This window comes from Dipodomys merriami, unplaced genomic scaffold, assembly GCF_024711535.1.
Source record: "Dipodomys merriami isolate MVZ:Mamm:240054 unplaced genomic scaffold, mDipMer1.0.p SCAF_8, whole genome shotgun sequence".
NCBI lineage: Eukaryota > Metazoa > Chordata > Mammalia > Rodentia > Heteromyidae > Dipodomys > Dipodomys merriami.
Genome location: NW_027206401.1, coordinates 44406426 through 44427432, shown reverse-complemented (window position 1 = coordinate 44427432; position 21007 = coordinate 44406426).

The window sequence follows — 21007 nt, the reverse complement described above, 5'->3', positions numbered from 1 at the left end:
TTTTTAAGAGATTGCAGTTGTAACTATGCAACTGTTATCATTGAATTAATTGAAGGCAGTTTAACAAAAATGTAATTTATATCAAAGTGGTAACAGTTCACTTGAATATGGCTAAGTTGTCACTAAAATTCTTTTATTACTTAAAATACTCCAAACTGTTAAGTAATATATTACTGTTATTATAGTAATATTAAAGTAACTAAATATGACTGGATGACTGTGGCATAGAATATTGAGACTCATTTAACAGGTATAATACTTTTAAGAGGAAGAAGCTTTACTGGGAGTAAGAAAGCATGATTTTTCCTGGGGAACTTCTTCCTTTCTTATACTTACTTTTCCTTTAACCACCAGCATAGATAGGGAAACCCAGCTTCAAAATTATACACACTACCTCTCCTCCCCCCACCCTGTCTCTCTCTCTGTCTCTCTCTCTGTCTCCCTCGTCTCCTTCTCTCCCTCTTTCTCTCTCTCCATCCCTCCTTCAATCCCTCCCTCCCTTCCTCTCTCCCTTCCTCTCCCTCTCCCTTTCTCTCTCCCTCTCTCTCATCTTGAACTTAGTATTCTATACATTTTTAGGTGTAAAAAGAGCTGTGCTACCGCAATGACCACCAGGGGGCGCAAGGACCACTGGGTGTCCAACCAACCAAGTCCAGTGCATAAGGATGACCTAATTATATTTTTGTGCATGTTTGTGTGTGTACATGCATGAGACTTTATATTATTTACCTAATTAGTGCTTTCAAGTTTCTTAGCTCTGTATTTTTGTCCACAAACTAAAAGCTTTCTTCAAAAAAAAAAAGAGAGAGAAAAGAAAGGAAGAAATGCTATTGGACTTCATTCTACAGAAATAAGTAAACAAGGTTCAAAATCACCTTAGAGCTTAAAACCTGTTTCATAAAAACTCATAAAAAGTGTCTGAGGAATTCTGAGAACCAAGATAGACCTCAGAAATCTTCCTTTTCACTCTCTATCTACTTACTGAATGTTTATATAGTGGAAACTTGTCCAGACTGAAGCACACTCAGGTGTGCTCAGGGACTGGATGTATCAGAGGATGTAGTTTTTCAGAATCCTCTAAATGTCCCAGGATGGTTCTGACTGAGAAATATTTTAGGGACTACCTCTTACCCTAATCATCTGTCATAGTAACTATGAAATTCTCTCAAAGTTGTCTTATTAATCTCATAGAATTCTGAGATCTAATCAATAGTTCTTCCATCTATCACTGTTGTTTAGAATTTCCTTTATTGGAAAAGAAATGCATGTGAACACCCCCTAGTTGTGCAATTGTACAGCTATCTGCATTTCTACTGAGAAATTCTAAACATTCTCCAAAATGGTACTCACTATACCACTTGACTTGGCAAGCAGTTGTTCTCTGTGGATAAAATAGGCAAATATGAATAAAAGTTCAAGATCCTTCCCAGAAGACGATAACTCATGCCTAATCTAATATTAATTTAAAAAATATTAGAAGCTCTAGAAGACTAAGTTGATCTGAATGAGATGAAATGAACCCATCTACCTCAAAGAAGTGCTTCTTCTGGGGAAAAGCAAATACCTAGCTTAAAATTTGGATAATGTCACATGCATACCGGAAGGAAGAACCTAGCCAATAAGTTCCCATGTTGCTGTTCATTACATAACCATAAACCAAAGGAGCTGTACCAATGAGAGTAAAATTCCAGTTGTGAGAGATCTATAGAACAATGCATCACTGTTTTTGAAGACTTATACAATATGATATAATGAATATAATGCCAGTGGTATGCTATGTAATACAGTTACTTGTATACATTCCTACCAATTTAGAATGGTATGTTCCAAGAAATTCTTACACAATTAAGGAAATGGAGCACCTCAAAAAGGAAGTGCTAGATTTCCCCTACATTTGGACAAGCCAACCATAAAAAGCTAGTTACTTTTTTTCTTATTGATGTGAGTTAAATTGATTACAGCCTCATAATCTGATTGGCATAATATTCTGCAAAGGGAATAATGATCAAAACCTCATTTTAAATTAAGATTTTCAAATATTAAATGTGAAAAAGTATTCTTTCTTTATACTATTATTATTTTTTAAAATATTTTGCTGGTCCTGACGCTTGATTTCAGGACCTGGGTATTGTCCCTGAGCTTCTTTTGCTCATGCTAGTGCTCTACTACTAGATCTACAACACTACTTCCAGCTTTTTCTGAGTAGTTTATTGGAGATAAGAGTCTCGTTGTCTTTTCTTCCCTGGCAGGTTTCGAACCATGATCCACAGATCTCTGTCTCTTGAATAGGTAGGATTGTGGGCATGAACCATTGGGGGCTCAGCTTAATTTTTTTTTTATAATGTTTAAGGAGCTGAGGATTTTAAAAGGTACTAGGGCAAATGCTAGATTAGGCATGACTTAATACTTAAGAAACAGTTACCATTAAGATGCCTTTGTGACTCATATTTCTATTTTGAAACAGAAAAATAGATTTTATGCTTGGGCAAATCAGTAATCTGCCAGTTTGTCTCAGTACTGATTTTGACCATATCAACAGTGATGATACCTTTGTAATCATAGTATAACCACAGGCTACATGATGATTTAATACATAATGAACATTTTTCAATCTGGCTCAATTGAAGTTGCCATATTTCCTATTCTCTGCCCTCAGATCACATGGAAAATTCTGTGAAAGGGTTCATTCCATTTCAGATGGTTTGAATCTGTTGTTATTGTTTAGTTTTTTTAGGCACAGCTACAGAACAGACCTTGCTGATTTTAAATAATTTAAATTGCTGAAATGGCTGGGACTGATCTTAGTTTAATTAAATATTTTAATATCTGATAATCACTCTTTCAGCAGTCTTTTAACAGACAGGTTTTAGTGACTAGGTTTGTAAAACTTAAAATGACAGGACAAAGCCCAGTGCTGGTGGCTCACACCTTGTAATCCTAGCTAATTAGGAGGCTGAGATCTGAGGATTGCAGTTCAAAGCCAGCCCAGGCTGGAAAGTTCCTGCGACTCTTACCTCCAATTAACCACCAGGAAATCAAAAGTGGCATTATGGCTCAAAGTGGTAGAATTCTAGCCTTGAGCAAAAGAGAGCAGGCATAGCACCCAGGCCCTGCATTTAAGCCTCACGACTGACAAAAACAAAATCAAAACAACAATAACAATAACAACAACAAAATCTAGCAGTTAATTTCCAGATTCAAAGATAGATGGTAACCATAGATGATATTTATTGAACTTACAAGTACATCCATTAAGGAGAAATTATCTAGCATTTTAAGGAATCTAAGGACGAAGGATATGAACATTGGAAAGCTTAACATTGGAAAGCTTTTCTCAGATCACAACATGGGTTTTACTTTTTTTCTATCCTCTCTCAACTCTGTCTTTACTATAATAGCTTGTAACATATTTGCATGTACATTCAGATTAAATCTTTAAAGGAAGAATTGTTTTCTACGCATGGATGGTGACATCATAAAAGAAAAGGCATGATTTCTGGTAGGTGCTCTTGGAAAAATTTCTTGAGACACCGTATTTTAGATAAAGGTTGTGTCCACTTTAAATGAAGAACTACTGTGGAACAACCAATTATATTTGTTCCCAATGTTATTCCACAGAGTAAAGAAGATTCTGAATGAAAAGGAAACTAGTAAAAAGCTTAAAAGTCAGTATTAGCTTCTGCTTCTTCAAAATTAATAACAAGAAATGTTATTAAAAGTGTTCAACATTTAACCATTTTAAATTTTAATCAAGTTGAAGCCTTGGCAATAATTTTTTTGAAACAGAAAATTACTCACAAATGACATATAAACCTGTTAGACACATATTGTATAAAGTCTTTAAAGTGAATAGTAAACTTTGAAAGTGACAATGGAATTTTTGTACACTTGTAGACAATGTAATATTTTGCTTAAAATATTTTATAGACTTCATGAAATATATTCTCTAGTCAATTTTGTTATTCTAAATTGAATTTTTTCAGAGCTTAACACTATAAATGATTGTCTGAACATCACAAATAAAGGCTAATTATGGCACAGTAATGTCTTTCAGGATACCCGATTTGAATAATGAGCACAGGTCTAGAAATATTCATCTAATTGCATATACCTATCATGGATCATATCCAAGATATTTGTGGCTAATAGTTTTTGTAGATTTATTTTTCTTTTGTTTATTTATTTTAATTTTATTGTATTGTAAAGTTGTGGCAGAGAGTGGTTACAGTTACATGAGTAAGGCAAGAAGTATATTTCTTGTTGAGCATTGTTTGTCTCCTACTCTTCTCTTCTCTCCCCTACTTCCCCCAATCCCTACCTGGGAACTTGCAAGTTTCACTTCCAATATAGTGTCTTGTGAGTTTCATTGTTGCAATGGGTCATCCTGTGTCCTTGTTTCAGCATTTTGTTATTCCTCTTCCCCTCCCCAAATTAGACAAATGTATATACAAGATGCAGGGCACCAAAAGCAAGTACAGTGACAATAGGGGATATGCAATAGGGGGAAGAACATACAAAGGAAACAAAAAAAAATCACATAGTACATTAAAACTACAACAACAAAGAAAGACCTCTTGGGCTGGGAAGGTGGCTCAGTGGTAGAGCGCTTGCCTTGCATGCCTGAGGACCTGGGTTCGATTCCTCAGCACCACATAAGCAGAAAGAAAAAAAGCCGGAAGTGGAGCTGTGGCTCAAGTGGTAGAGTGCAAGCCTTGAGCTGAAGAGCTGAGGGACAGTGACCAGGCCCAGAGTTCAGGCCCCACGACAGGACCCCAAAAAAAAGAAAAAAAAAAAAAAGAAAGACCTCTTGTGTCCATATCTTGGTGTTCATTTCACTTAGCATCATCTTATATGGTCATATGTACATACATCCAATAAAACTCAAATATTCTCCATCTTGCTCCAACCAAAGACCAACCTAAAAAGACAACATTCACCACACATACTCAGAGGACTATTGTTCAGTTCTTTAATCAACATTGATATCAGGTTTTTCTGATGTTAGTGTTCAAACCACCAGGCCCATAGTGTGAGTCTCAGAAGGAAATTCATCATCTATATCTCATTTGTGTGAACTATCTGCCATCTACTTGGGTGTTAACTGCTCTTCAATGATTGACTTTCTTAGCCAGGCGCCAGTGGCTCACGCTTGTAATCCTAGCTGCTCAGGAGGCTGAGATCTGAGGATCGCGGTTCAAAGCCTGAGCAGGGAACTCCATGAGACTCTTATCTCCAATAAACCACCAGAAAACTGGAAGTGGTTCTGTGGCTCAAGCGGTAGGCGCTTGCCTTGAGCTGAAGAGCACAGGGACAGAGCCCAAGCCCAGAGTTCAAGCCCCACGACTGACCAAACAACAACAAAAAAGACTGACTTTCTTACTATGCATGAGACAATTACAAGTACATTTTTCTGAGACTGTAAGATGCCAAAGCTATGACGCATATTTTTTCTCCAACCGTTTACTGAGGGAGGTACAGCTTGCGTTTCTGGAATGGTTCCATCACCTATGGTTGTGGGTGCTTCCTGTATTCTATTTATGCTTCAATCCACACAACGATGTACCATACAATTCAATATCTCTTGGTTTTAGAATACCATGCTGATTTTAGAGAGTACTATTGTTAAAATGCCTAGTTTTAGAATTATTTATGCTTTTTTTTGTTTTTTTTTCTTTCTCATTTTAAAAATTATTTGCTCCTTCTATGTATAAAGTTAAAAAAACTCACTCTGATGTCTAGCTTTGGGTTAGGTACTGATAGCAGAAATGAATAAGAGATGTAAAAAAATGGCTCTCCTGTAAGTCTCCAGAGCACTGGACACAGCTGTTGTTTGTTTGTTTTGTTTTGTTTGTTTTGGGGCTTGAACACTGAGCATGGGCGCTGTCCCGCAGTTCTTCAGCTCAAGGCTAGCGCTCTACCACTGAAGCCAGAGCACCACTTCCGGCTTTTTCTGTTTATGTGGTGCTGAGGAATCAAACCAGGGTCTCATGCATGTGAGGCAAGCACTGTACCACTGAGACATCTTCTTGGCCCCTCCACACAGTTTTTGATACAAAAGTACACAATTAAACAATTAACATTTTTAAAGGTGATGGTCATTTTATTGAATTTTGCCTTTAACAAATTGCCTTATTTGAGTTTCTCCCTTGGAACTATCCTATTTCAATGAATACATTTGTATTCACTTGTATACCACTTAGTGTATTTGCTTATTAGTTTGTAAGCTAATTCTAGATTTCACATACTAGGGGAAACATGTAATGTTTGTCTCTCTGGTCTTGATTTGTTGCACTGAACAATTTTTTCCAAGTCTTTCCATTTCTTTACCAATGTTACAATATTGTTCTTTCTAGTTGATGATTAAAGTTCCAATATGTATACATACCATATTTCGTGGTTCCATTCTTTCGATGAGGGGCACCTGGGCTGACTCTATACTTTGGCTATGGTGAATAGGAAATGAGTTTTTTAACAGGGCTGGGACAGGGTCATGAGGAAAGGGACAGACAATAAAAAGGAGAAAGAGAGAGAATGCAGTCAAGAATTCAAGGTATATCTACGTAATTTTTAAAAGTAAGGGAAGGGATGGGTTGGGAGGAATGGGGGAGAATGTTGTAAAGGGTGACATGGACCCAGTTGCATTGTATTCATGAACTGCTCTGTTAGATGGCAACTCCTTTCTACAACTACTTAAAGATTTCAAAAGTAATAAAATAATAAGACAGAATAACAGCAAAAAAATAAGGTGATAAGGAAAGGAAGTGTCAAAACAAAGCTATAGAGAGAGAACAAAGCAGGGAGAACATAAGATGCACTTTGAGAAAGTAATAAAAACACAAATAAGCTCAAATAATTTAACTTGGATAAAACAAGCTCAAAATTGTAAAATTACATTATACACAGCTAAATAACAGATTTACCACTAAATCAACATCATAAGAGAACCAACATTTATTACCATATGGCTTTTGTTGATTAGAACTTAAGTGTGATTTAGCTGGGTCCTCTGACAAACAGTCTCTCACAAAGATACAATCAAGGTATCAATGTGAAATCTGATTCCTTTGAAGTTCAAGAGGAAGATTTGCTTCTTAACACTTAACAATGCTGTGTTTAGGCCTCAGGAGACTCATTTCTAACATTATTCAAAATATCAAGGACAGGCTTCATTTTTCTACCTGGCTGCTACCAACTTTGGGACTTTACATTCTATGTAAAATCAACATTCCTAAACTAATTTCTAAAATTTCTGAAGTCTGAAATCCCCAGAGATAAGAAATTCAAAATTTTAATTATGGGAAAATTAATTTTGCAATTTGTGTCAGGACATTTATCAAAGAATGATGTATTTGTTAACAACAGATGCTGGAGGGCATGTGGCCCAAAGGGAACCTTACTGCATTGTTGGTGGGAGTGTAAAATTGTTCAACCACTTTGGAAAGCAGTATGAAGCTTCCTCAAGACTTCACATAGAGCTCCCCTATGACCCAGCAATCCTACTTTTGGGTACTTACTCAAATGATCACAAACAAGTCCATATTAAAGCTACCAGCACAACTATGTTTATCACAGCATTATTTACCATAGCTAAGATATGGAACCAACCCAGATGCCCCTCAGTAGATGAATGGATCAAGAAAAGTGGTACATCTATATACTATGGAATTATATGCCTCCATCAGAAAGAACTGCATCACCCCATTTGTTAGGAAATGGAAAGACTAGGAAAAATTATATTAGTGAAGGAAGCCAGTTCCAAAGAAACATAGATCCCATGGTTTCCTTTATTTGTAATAAGTAGTGTATGTCTAGGCAAGCAGAAAAGGCCAAAAGCTATGTACATATGACCATATAGGATGATGTTAAGTGAAATGAACCCCACAATAGGGACACAACTGTTTTTTTCCTTGCTTGTTATTGTTTTTAACGTATTTATAATGTACTATGTGATTATTTTTATGTGTTATGTTCTTCCCCCAGGGTATAACCCATCACTGTATTTGATTCTGGTGCCCTGCATCTTGCATATACTTTTTTTTCTAATTTGGGGAGGAGAAGGGATATAACAAAATACTTAAATAAGAATACATGTTGACCCATTGTAACAATTAGATGTACAAGACACTATGTTGAAAAGGAACTGTATACTTCAGTGGGTGGGTAGGGGAGGAATTGGGGAAATGGGGAAGGAAGGGATGGTAAAAATGCTCGATAGGAAATGTACTCATTACCTTACGTAACTGTAACCCCTCTGTACAGTATTTTTACAATAAAAACATTAAAAATGATGTATTTCAAAAACATAACATGACCACACAATAATTTTCCTTATACACTTTAAAATGCAATAATAAAATGTGTTTTTGCAAAGATCAACACTCAGCTGTATTGGCAATGGTCTGCTAAATACAACAGTAATGAATGAATAAAATTTATTTATAATGTGTTGCTTAAAAGTGTAGTATATAAAACTGTGGTGCTCTAAAATACTATGATATGCAACCTAAGACTTGTGAACAAAGCTACCAAAACCTCCAATATCATACCACTGTTGATACAGTCACCTAAACAGCAGAGATTTTGAGAAATTGTTTGTGTTTTAGAATGCAGATAATTTAAAAAGTCATGCATTTACCAAGGAAATATCAGCATTGGAGATAGTAAGATTCTCATAAAATTTTGGATCATTTTGTGTTAATTTTTGGTGACTCCTCAAATTTGTAAAAATGTGTGAGATGATTTAGAGCTCTTTAAAATCATTTACAGTACTCATTCCTGCAGAACTAAAAACGATGTGATGTTGGAATGAATAGCTTAGTGAATAGTTAGAAACTTAAAAGAAAATTCAATATATAAGTAAGTTCAGCCAAGAATAGATTATGGGCAATGCATAGACATACTCCACAAAAACTGGCCTAACTATATTTTGAAGTCTTGCATCATAATGAATAGATGCCTCTTTTTTTCTTTTAGGGAATGGTTCACCTAAGAGAATATGTTCTCATTCATTTTCTGTCTGACAAATCTGCCTCAGCTAATCCACCCAGACTCACACACTAATCTCTTCTGGAAACACTCTCAGAGACACACACAGGAATAATGCCTTACCAAGATTCTAGGTATTTATTCTGACTAACATGATGTCATATTCTGTATTCACTTGAAAACACAGTAATCCCTTCCCTAGATAGTGCTTTCTACCCCTGTTATGTGGTCTTTTTGTTGCTCCTGTTGGCTGGTTGGTTTCAGTGAGAATTACAGTTGAGGGGATTTTATCTTTCAGGATTTTTGACATTTGGAATTTGATCATTCTGGATTGTGATTTAGGAACTTCACACCTTAGAGATTTTGATCTTTCAGGATCTTAACATTGAGGATTTAAAAGTTCTAGATTGTGATTTAAGCGTTTTAGGCCTTACAGATTGTGCATGTGTGTGCGCACGCACACACACATGTATGTGTGCACACATTTGTGTGTGCGTGCTAGTCCTGGGGCTTGAAGTCCGAACCTGGGCACTGTCTCTGAACATTTTTCCTCAAGGCTTGAGCTCTACCACTTCAGTCACATATGCAGTTCCTGACCTTAGAGATTGTGATCTTTCAGGATTTCAACATTTGAATCATGGCCTTTAGCATTGGGGCTTTAGGGCTTATAAATGGTACTGTGATTTCTTCTCAACTAGTCTGTACTTTGCTTATTCCTGTAAAAGTTTTCTGTGGATTTCTCTCTCTTTTTTTTTTTTTGTCGATTGTGAGGCTTGAACTCTGGGCCTGGGTGCTTTCCCTATGCCCTTCAGCTCTTCAGCTCAAGTCAAGCGCTTTACAGCTTGAGCCACAGCACCACTTCCAAGTTTCTAGTGGTTTATTGGAGATAAGAGTCACATGGAATTTCCTCCCCAGGCTGGCTTTGAACCATGCTCCACAGATGTCAGCCTCCTGAGTAGCTAGGATTACAGGCATGAGCCACCAGTGCTCGGCTAATTTCTCTTTTATTGCAGATTTATAATTAATTAATATATTACATCTTCATTTTTGATGTTTATTGTCTCTCCAGACTTGAATGTAAGATTTATAAACACAGAGGACTTTTTAATTGTTTTCCTAATTTTATGATCAATGCTTAAATATTCTAGGTACTTGGTTTTTGAATAATGGGACAAGCTTTATAAATTAGACTGGTCACGTGATTTATACATTTAGAAGCTTTATAAGTTTACAAGACCTCTTCTAGAGAACAGTTCTGCCAGACATTTCCTAAAGTCTAGATTATCTAGAGGCAATAATATTTTTGGAAGTGGCATTAATAATAACAATTCTAAACTTTGTAGGTCATTAAAGGGTCTAATATATAAAATTCAAAAGAAGGATGTATATGTGTCAGATGATGTATATTCATTTTTAAAGAGAGCTATAAATATTAAAACAGAAGACAATCATTAAGGAAACTGAGAATTAAGCAGGGTAAGTTCTCATTATAAATATATAGCACACTAATTTATTTTTTTTAAATTACTGGTGGGATTGAACATGGGCAGCTTCTCTCAGCCTTATCTAGCCTACTTAGAAATAAAGTGTGTTGAAAAATGCCTATGTAAGACCATGAAAAAAATACTCTGTTATAGCTAAATTTCTAAAGCAAATCATATAAAACCTCTAGAGAACATTTTTAGACCAATCCTGAAAATACATTTAGATCAGGTATGAATGTGTATGTTCTGAAAGAATTTCCCAACTCCAGCCCTCAAATCATGAAGATTCTGGTCTCTGAAATTAAGAACACAACCTTTGAACAGTCATCTGACACGAGGGAGAACATCAAGATCACCCAGAAAGACTTCAAAACTTTTAATTCCAGGGCTTCTTTGTCAACAACTTGGTCTTTTAAGGTGAGGTAGAATGCAACCACCAGTATTATATTTTCCTTTATTTTTGTTGTTTTATGTTAATTCAGCCAGTACTAGGGCTTGAATTTAGGGCCTCACAATTGCTCAGCGGATTCTATACCACTTGAGCCCTCCTCTGCCTTTTGCTGTTTGTTTTAGAGTTTGAGATTTTCTGCTTATGCTATCCTCAGACTATGATCCTCTAGATCTTTGTTTCCTGAGTGGCTACTAATACAGACATAAGCCACTGACTCTTGGCTGATTATTAGTTTTCTTTCTTTTCTTTTTTCTTTGTTTGTTTGTTTCTTTCTTTCTTTCTCTCTCTCTCTCTTTCTTTCTTTCTTTCTCTTTCTTTCTTTCTTTCTTTCTTTCTTTCTTTCTTTCTCTCTCTCTCTCTTTCTTTCTTTCTCTCTCTCTTTCTTTCTTTCTCTCTCTTTCTTTCTCTCTCTCTCTTTCTTTCTCTCTTTCTTTCTTTCTCTCTTTCTTTCTTTCTTTCTTTCTTTCTTTCTTTCTTTCTTTCTTTCTTTTTTTTTTTCTTTCTTTCTTTCTTCCTAACAGAATGATGAGACAGAGGACAAGAGGGGAACCAATGCAGTGGCAATACTCATGAAACAATATGGTGGAAATGATCTGTACAACTTGTGTTGAGGGTTGTTGGGAGGGAGGAAAAGGAGAAAAATGAGGGAAAGGATAACAAGTTTGACAAGAAATGTACTTATCACCGTACTTTTATAACTGTAACCTTCTGTACATCACCTTGACTGTATATATAATATGAAAGACATGAAAAAAAGAGAAAAAAGCTTGCTGAATCTTTCTAACTGTGTACTCTGGGAATAATTACAGATAAGAGCATTGTTTATTAGACATATACTGTGAGCCACCAATATAAATTGAAATTTTCTAGTAGCCACAGTAAAATAGAAATACATTATTTAGTTTATATTAGTGTTTATTTAATATAATCCAATACAGGATTTTAACAGGTGGCTCTTGCTACATTTCAAATACACAGTAACAAAATCTGACTAGTGGCTTCTCTATTAGACAGTGGATATGGAAGTGACTTAAAATCTCCTGGCAACAAAATTTGCCTCAAGAAAGGGACCTGAGAACTTGTGTAATTAACTTGTTTCAAGGTAATGCAGAATCTCCTGACCCAGGGCTCATGAGAGTCGTTGCTGTAGAGGACTGTTGTTCAACCTTTGGTGTTCATTGGTTTGTCTTGAGAAGGTTTCCCCATACTGCTAGAGTGAATTCTGACATTTTTTTTTAACCAGAGATGAAACTAAGATTGCTTTCGTTTCTTTGTTTGTTTGTTTGCTTTCGTTTTTGAAGATTTGCGTATTCTAATAGGGCTTTTTATAACTTCATTTTGGAATCACAGGTATTGTAAAAACAAAACAGATTATAAGATGATTTCTGTGTTGCTTTGTATGTCCCTTCCCCATGGTATAAAACCTGCTTTCACTGTATTTGATGTTGGTATAATTTGTGGATGGGAAGGGCAAAAACAAATCATTTAACTAGGGATACAGGTGGACCCATTGCAACAATGAGATGTAAAGTTTGAAAACAAACTTTACAACTTTGGTGAGGGGGGGAGGATCCGATGGGGGAAGGTGGGGGGAGCATGGGAAGGGATGGGAAGGGGAAACAAAGAGGAGGCAACAATGCTTGATAAGAAATGTACTCATTATCTTGCCCATGGAATTGTAACTCCTCTGTATGGTATTCTCACAATTAAAAAAAAAGAATAGAAATATATACTATTTAGTTTCTTTTAATATTCATTAACATCTTGTAATACATATTGAAATTGACATTGGTGCAATATATTCTCAGTATTCAAATATCATTGCTTTACACAAATTTCTGTGTGTATTTTTTGCTCTATGCATTTCTATCTCTTGAGCTGTTTAATGTAACTGTCATCATAATGAAGATACTGAGTAATAAATCAACTTCAAAGATTTCACTGCGCAACCCTTTACTTGAATAATGACATCTTCTTTCTAACATGCCATGCCATAAGAAACACTTAGATGATTTTCTGTTTCTCTTTCTTTTTCTTTTACTTTTTCTTTTCCCTTTTTTATGCTAGTCTTGGGGCTTGAACTCAGGGCCTGAGCATTGCCTCTGAGCTTTGATGCTCAAAGCTAGAATTCAACCACTTCAGCCACAACTTCATTTCTGGCTCCTTTGTGTGTGTGTGTGTGTGTGTGTGTGTGTGTGTGTGTGTGTGTGTGTGTGTGTGTGTGTGTGTGTGTGTGTGTGTGTACTGAGATTACAGGTATAAGCCACCCATCCTGGCCAGAACAATTTTATACCTATGATTTTTGTTATTTTAAGAAAGCTATTCAACACTTGGCACCAGTGGCTCATGCCTGTAATCCTAGCTTCTCAGGAGGCTGACATCTGAGGGTTGTGGTTCAAAGCCAGCCGGGGCAGGAAAGTCCATGAGAGTCTTATCTCCAATCAACGACCAGAAAACTAGAAGTGGCACTGTGGCTAGGGCACTAGCCTTGAGCTTCAGAGCTGAGGGATAGTGCCAAGGCCCAGAGTTCAACCCCCATGACAACAACAACAACAACAACAACAACAACAACAACAACAACAACAACAACAACAAAGCTATTCAAATGTAGTCATCTTGCTTGTAATCACTGAGACTGGTTACTTTTATTCAGTACAGAATATTTTAGGCCTATTCTAAGTTGTTAAGTACATCAACATTTGATTTTTCATTTTGAGAGGTTAAATTTGTGTCATATGATTGTATCAGAGTTTATTCACTCATTCATTCATTGAAGGACATTTGAGTGGTTTCTATGTTGTTTTGTTTTGTTTTTCTGATTCTGGACATTGAAACCTGTTCAAGCATCTTCTATCAGAGTTCCATCCCTCCCCTTCCAACTTTAGATTATTACACATAAAATGGCTATTGACATTCATATGAAGGTTTTGGTATGGCTATATGTTACCAGACCTCTTGGATAAATTCCTAAGTGTTGCAATTTCTAGGGGGCATGACAACCACAATTTCAGTTTTGCAAGAAAATAAAACCACAATCTTTCTCAATGTAGCTGTGTCATCTTCCACCACCCTGTTCAGCAATGCATGAGTCATCCAGGTTCTCTGTATTCTTGTCTGTACTTATCATGAGTTTTAAATTTTAGCCACCCATTTTGGGTAGTAAGTGAATTCTCATTGTGGTTTTCATTCATATTCCCTTGCCGGCTCATGCTGTTGAAACTATTTCTGTTTGGTTATTTACCATCTGTATATATCATTTGGTGAAATGTCTTTTCATATATATTTGCTCATTTTCCAAGTCGATTCTTTTCCATAACTGAATTTAAAGATTGCTTATTGCATTCTAAGTGCAGGAACATGTATGCATATATGGTTCTTAATTGTGACCTCTTGCTCTCTATCTTCCCATCCTCTGCAAAGGTGTTTGACTGGCAGAAGAGGTTTCAGTAAGGATCAGTGTATCACCATTTTTACTTTTGTCATAAAATCTGCAAATTCTATATTTGCCGTAGAAACCAAAACTTTCTCCTATGTCTTTTAATGTCAGTTTGACATTTTCAAATTTCCCACTTAAGCCTTTGATTCACCTACTTTTTTCTGTGTGTAGATCCCACTTGCTCTAGCACCATTTGTTTTAAAGATGTTTTTTTCCTTGAAAATTTTGAAAGCACTGCAATCTTCTTCAGATTAATACTCTTGCATTTGCCTCCCCCTTCTGGTGCATTCTACAACTCATTAAGACATATTTCAAGTCTTTCATTGTTGAAATTTATGAGCACATTGGGGACTGGGTGATTGAAGTATTCCCGTAGGAAGTCCATGTGCACAAATATATCCTTTTGTCTTCTCTTTTTCCCTTCTCAGTGTCTTTCTTGTTTTATGTTCTGTTTTGATTTCTTTTGATTTGATTGTTTTTCCTATTTCATTTTCTTCTTCCCATATTATGATTCAGGTGTAGATACAGGAGACATAACAGGATGAAATAATGCTTGTCTTCATGAAGCTTACATTCTATATGAGGCAAACTATGAAAAAAAGCAAAAATTCAAGTTCAAATAATAATGTTTGGTTCATACATGTCGGTTACATGGTATGGTTCATTAGAAAAGAGGAATGCTTTCAATCAAAATGCTTATTAAGTCCTTCTTTTGGAAATTATATTCAGTTCAAATTTTGTACAATGAGGTAGACAAGATGGATGAAAAGAAATGGGAAGGTTGTGGTGAGTTCTAAGTAGATAAGTAATTAGAATTCACATTTTTGAGTTGATGGTTTCAATAGTATAGAGAACACAAGTAGCAAACAAGGCAACCAGTGATGGGAATCACAGTGATGGATGATGTTAATGTGGACCTGTATAATAACAGCAGACATGGAGAAGCACTTGCATTTCAACTAATATTATGGAATACAGTCAACACTCCCTATAAATATCGTGATTTTTATAGACAGGACATAACAGAACAAATAAAGACAAATTCTTTGATCTGAAAAATCAGGTGAACAGTATTTTAAGTTACTATAATGGGAAAACGATTATATACCAGTTGGCCTATTATTATTAGGCATGTAGGAGATCAAGGAACAAGTCTCTTGGGAAAAAATCATATTAAGTCAAGTAAGCCAGATCCATAGAAATACAGGTCCTTTGGTTTACTTACTTGCAATAATTAGTAAACATTTAGAATAGTCTTATCCAATAAACAGAAAAACTCAAAAGATATGTACATATGACCATATAAGATAAGTCTAAATGAAATGAACCTCAAGAAATGGACACAGAGGTTTTTTTTTCTTTGTTGTTCTTGTTTTTAATATACTATGTGATTTTTTTTGTTTCTTTTGTATGTTCTTCCTCCTATGGTATATCCTTGTTTCCACTGTATTTGATTTTGGTATCCTGCATCTTGTATAAGCATTTATCTAATTTGGGGAGTGGAAGGGGAATAACAAAATGCTGAAACAAGGACACAGGATCACCCATTGCAACAATGAGTTTCACAAGACACTATATTGGAAGTGAAATTTGCCACTTCGGGGGTGGGGGTTGAGGGAAGTAGGGGAGGGAAGGGATAGTAGGAGAAAAACAATGCTCAGCAAGAAATGTATCATTACCTTACTCATGTAACTGTAACACCTCTTTATAGCATCTTTACAATAAAATAAACTTAAAAAATTATAACATAGTACATAACAGAACTGGATGGAATTGTATAGAGAAAGAATATAAATGTATAAAGGCACATGGGGATTTCAATATTTTTCAGGTAAACAAGAAATACATGATTTAAGATGAACAGAATCAATCAAATGGTTATCATATACAATAATAAAGCAATTCAAAGTTCCTCAAGGAAAATGCTCATCTCTATCATAGGCTGATACAAGGTCAGGCACAATAAGGATTTGAAGAATACAGAGTAGTTGTAGGTTTTACATAATGGAGAACATCAATGACCTTAGTAGAGCCAAGTTATATGTTTAGTTCTATATCTTAAAGACAAGAAATTTATGTTACATGCTTAAGATTACACAAATACATATTTTAGTGTTCTGAACTGAATTTCAATTTTTCCTAAGTATAGTGACTCTTTGGAAGCAAATAAATTTTAATGTATAGAAAATATGTGGTCAGAATCCTGTTGTGTCTTTTAGTGTCTGTATCCTTATTTTTCCTCTCCACTCCTCTACTCTCTCTTATTCATCCCTCTCTTCTCCTCCCTTCTCCTCTTCTCTCCTCCTTTTTCTTCCTATCTTCTCCTTCTCTTCTTTCTACTACCCTTGTTTCTTTTTCTTCCATCTACCATTGCCTCAGACATTGGTTCTATAATCTAGAAGAAGAAGATAAAGAATATGCTTTCATAATAAACGTGATATTACTAAAGATGTAATGTTGAGAAAGAACCACCTCATATCTTATGCTGATTGGAAACATTGATTCATATAAGGAGTTGAGGAATTGGAGATGTGTTAAGAAGTATTGGAATCAGGAATTCAGTCACTATAAAATTCTTGAAACTGAGCTATAAAATACCAACTTAACCTGTTGCAACCCCCCAAAAAACTATTCAAGCTGTTTTTCAAGACACAGGTAGAAAACTCTAGTATCTGGTGAAATAAACTTAAAGAGCTAGAAAAGAAGCCAAATGCTCCATTAAGTAAGACCTGAAGGAGAACAGCATACTTCTAAGATGAGAAGAAAAGGACAGTCAACAGCAACAAGACAAAACAGGATTATTCGAAGACCACTTGCACTGGAAGTGAATTATTCCATCAAAGCTTCTGGTTATCATCAGTCAGACACTTTACCCTAGGCCATTAGAATTTCTTGGATATTGGCTCATTACAGAGGCAGACATAAGCATGTCCTCTGTATCCTTGATAGTAGGCTTCAAGTTAACAGTTCAAAAGCTTTGCTTTTTGATAAAAATCAGTGTTTCTGAATAGCAGGTGTCAATGTTTTCTCAAAGGTTCCTAAAATACCTCTGAATAGGAGGAAACAAAGAACATCATTTAAAAATAATTAGCACTGATATATATGTACACTTAAATGCTTTGATTTGATTTTTAATTTATATTTTAATTATTTTTAAGAGGTCATAGGAAGTGTTACCATTCAACAGTCCTGATTCATATTGCCCTTTCATCATTCTCTCCCAACCTTTTAAATCCAATCTCTTCCATCTATTTTCCTAGTGTCATTGGGGGTAAATATTAATTATTATGTCTATCTTCTACTCCCTTCCTCTCTTCATTTGTGTATCTACCTCCTCTTGACCTCTTCCCCAAACCTTTGTGTTATCAATACTTTGATCAAGTTTTTCTAAGAGTTTTGCTCTGCAAATAACACACTTTGGTTAATACATTTGTGTACACTTGCCTATAAGCCCATAAGTGTTTATTTGTATATTTAGAAATTAGATTTAACTTGATCAGAAGTTATTTTCAGAACATATTCAAGGGCAGAATCAGAGGTGGAATGGTTTTCTAATACAAATCCAACCGTACTCTTCATTTATATATCCTCACAATTACATTGTTTTAAACTCCTTGATCACTGTTTTTAACACAGAGCCAAAAAGATGGAAAACAAAACAAAACAAAGAAGAGAGCAAGTCATAACTCTCTGGGAGTTATAAGTATTTATAAGATTGAATGCATATTCCTATTTAAAATTATACCAAGCCCAATTTCTATGTCCTTACTAACCCCTTCTTGACATATAAGATGGTCAAATGTCACCAACAAACTCCCTTTGTGTTTGCCATGACAAGGCTGAAGCTCTCGCTAGGAAAACATCTTAAAAGGAAGTATGTGAGGCAGATGTTCCCAGAAGAGCTGCCTGTCAGAACTTGATGGAAGAAGATCCTTTCAGCTTATTATACAGACGTGCGCCTGGATTGAAACCATGCACCTCAATGCATACATGATATCCACATATGCATATATCATGCTAGGTATGCACATATATGCATACAGGTATCATTAATACATACGTATCTTCAGTAGACCAGACAATTTCAGTGCGTATACCTATAATAAACTGTTCTTTACTCTCAAATTTCTACCTATAAGTGATTTCTCTTTGCATTTTTCAGAACTCACAGATTCTGAGTCATTTTTAATTTCCTTGTCTGAACTCATTTGGGCTGGTTGATGCTCTTTGCAAATGCTGTAAAAAATAAATTCCTTAAAAATAATGAGAATGACATTTTTGCTTATAGAAAAAAGAATTATTACATCAACTCAGGATCTGTCATGTATACTGTGTGGATAATCTGGAGAAACAAGTTCTATTTAAATGTCATGTCCCCAGCAGGGTTTATGGTGTTTAGAGAGAGAGAGAGACAGACAGACAGACAGACAGAATTATATAGACTTAGAATCTGATTGTTGTTCAGGTTCAAATTGTTATTCATATCACCTAGCGTAGTACACAATCCACAACAGGAAGCAGATATTTATTAATATTACTGGTTTATTCAGAAACTAATGATCTGATGTTCTTTTTTTTTTTTGTCAAAGGACAGCTTCTGATACCATGTTTAATGACTCCTAATTTCAAAGCACTATATCCTGAGTAATACTGGTAATTTCAAATTGGTATAATTATTCTCCATACGTATTTTCAACACTCTAATGGCAAATTAACATGATAGTAAACCACAAGTGTGGTTGTTCCCACATGACACAATTCTCTCTCTCCCTCTCCAGACCCTTCTCTCCCTCCATTCCTCCTCCTTCCTTCCCTCCCTTCAGAGATGAGTTGCATTATAACATTAAATAAAATACTGTTTTATTAAAATTGGAGATACTTTCTCTACCTGTCATGTAACCATGGATACAAGTTAATAACAATTTATGTCTACCATCTCTCTGTTTGCTTTCTTCCATGTTCTTTGAAGGTTTTCAATAACTGTTAACTTCAGTATCTAAGTTCTAGGACCACACTGTTAGAGTGCAAGGATAAGAGATAATGGTGTCTGCCCATTAATTGAATATGACTTTTGTTTTTAGTAAGTCAAGCTCTTAGTTCTGAAAGGTGTATAAAGGGACGGAGTGCATACCTCAGGGCTAGAGCCTATGCTTAGCCGTGCCTACCCTGCTGACCCCCCTGATTACCATTGCTACTTTTAGGTTCAACATTCACATTTCTCTGAACACTTTTTCTTCCTTCCCACATGCATCTGCCAACAGAACTCGGTTACAATGTGAAATGACAAACTCCAGGGAAAGTCCACAGATTGGAAATCCATTCTTCAGGTGGTATTGGGTTCAGAAACCCTCACTGATGCTCACTGGAGCAGCCTGAAAGAGTTAAACAGGATGCTTATGGGGTCTGGGGGCAAGTTCAGGTACTCCTGCTGTGCAGATAGTGAAAGGGTGATAGGGATTTGTATGCAGCTTATCACTATACAGAGAGTGCACTGTGAGAAGCTCCAAAGAACCAAGTTCTGAAATTTTGGAGTTGGAAACAACCCTTTCAGATAGGAGAGGAGCAAAAATGTAAGACTTTGAAGAAGGCTATAATAAACCACTCACTCCTACAAGAGTCAAGACATAAGAAATATAAATGCAAATGTATTGGATGTCCAGGAGGCTGATGTACAAAAAATGGTGACACCGATGCCAGGTATCCAGACTGAGGGAATCTTAAGGGTCTTCTGCAAAATTTGTACCAACATTGAAATAGACTGTTTAAAATTTTAGTTACCACTGTTTTAAGATGAACATATTCCTTCCTTGTAAACTCAGAACAATCTTGCCAATGAAACCAATTATAGACTAGTTTTTCCGATCTTAAGGAGATTTTTAAAAAACACTTTCCTTATAATGATCATGTACTAAAGATACTAAGTTACTCCCTGATTATACATGAATAGTTCCTAGTCTGTTTGTTTACCTCTTTCACAATGAAAGAAAACAGAAATTGTCCCTTTACTAGGTAAAACTTTTGCTACAAGTGAGGATAGCACACATTGTATGTGAGTCCAAACAGGAGGCCATTCTGCCTCTCAGAGTCCTTGAAAAGTTCTATGGTTTATTGCTCTTCATCATGGTAGAGTAATTTCTTTACTCAGTTCATTTCCATACTGAGTAAGAAGTTCGCAAAATCATGTCCCCCTAATTTTTAACCTTTGCTTGCTCTCCCTCCTAGCTCACTCTTATTTCTGAAAGGGGTTTTTATCTTTCTTTCCGAATGCAAGTCTTCAAATGCAGTTAAACAGAATATCCATAGTTCTCTCTCTCTCTCTCTCTCTCTCTCTCGTAAAGGTGTTGTACAGAGTTGTTACAGTTACTTAAGTCAGGCAAAGAGTACATTTCTTTTGGAACAGTGTAACCACTTTCCTTGCTTTTTCCTACCCACTCCCCAGTTTTTCCTTCCCTCCTTACCCCCACTCACAAGTTGTACAGTTCATTTTCAACACAGTGTGTAGTGAACATTTCTGCTGCATTTTTCACCCTTTGTCACTCCAAACAAATAAACCTACATAAAGAAATAAAAAACAGCAACAAAGGAGAAAAACATAGCAAAAACCCTCCTGTTTCAATTTCTTGCTGTTCATTTTGATAAATATCATTTTAT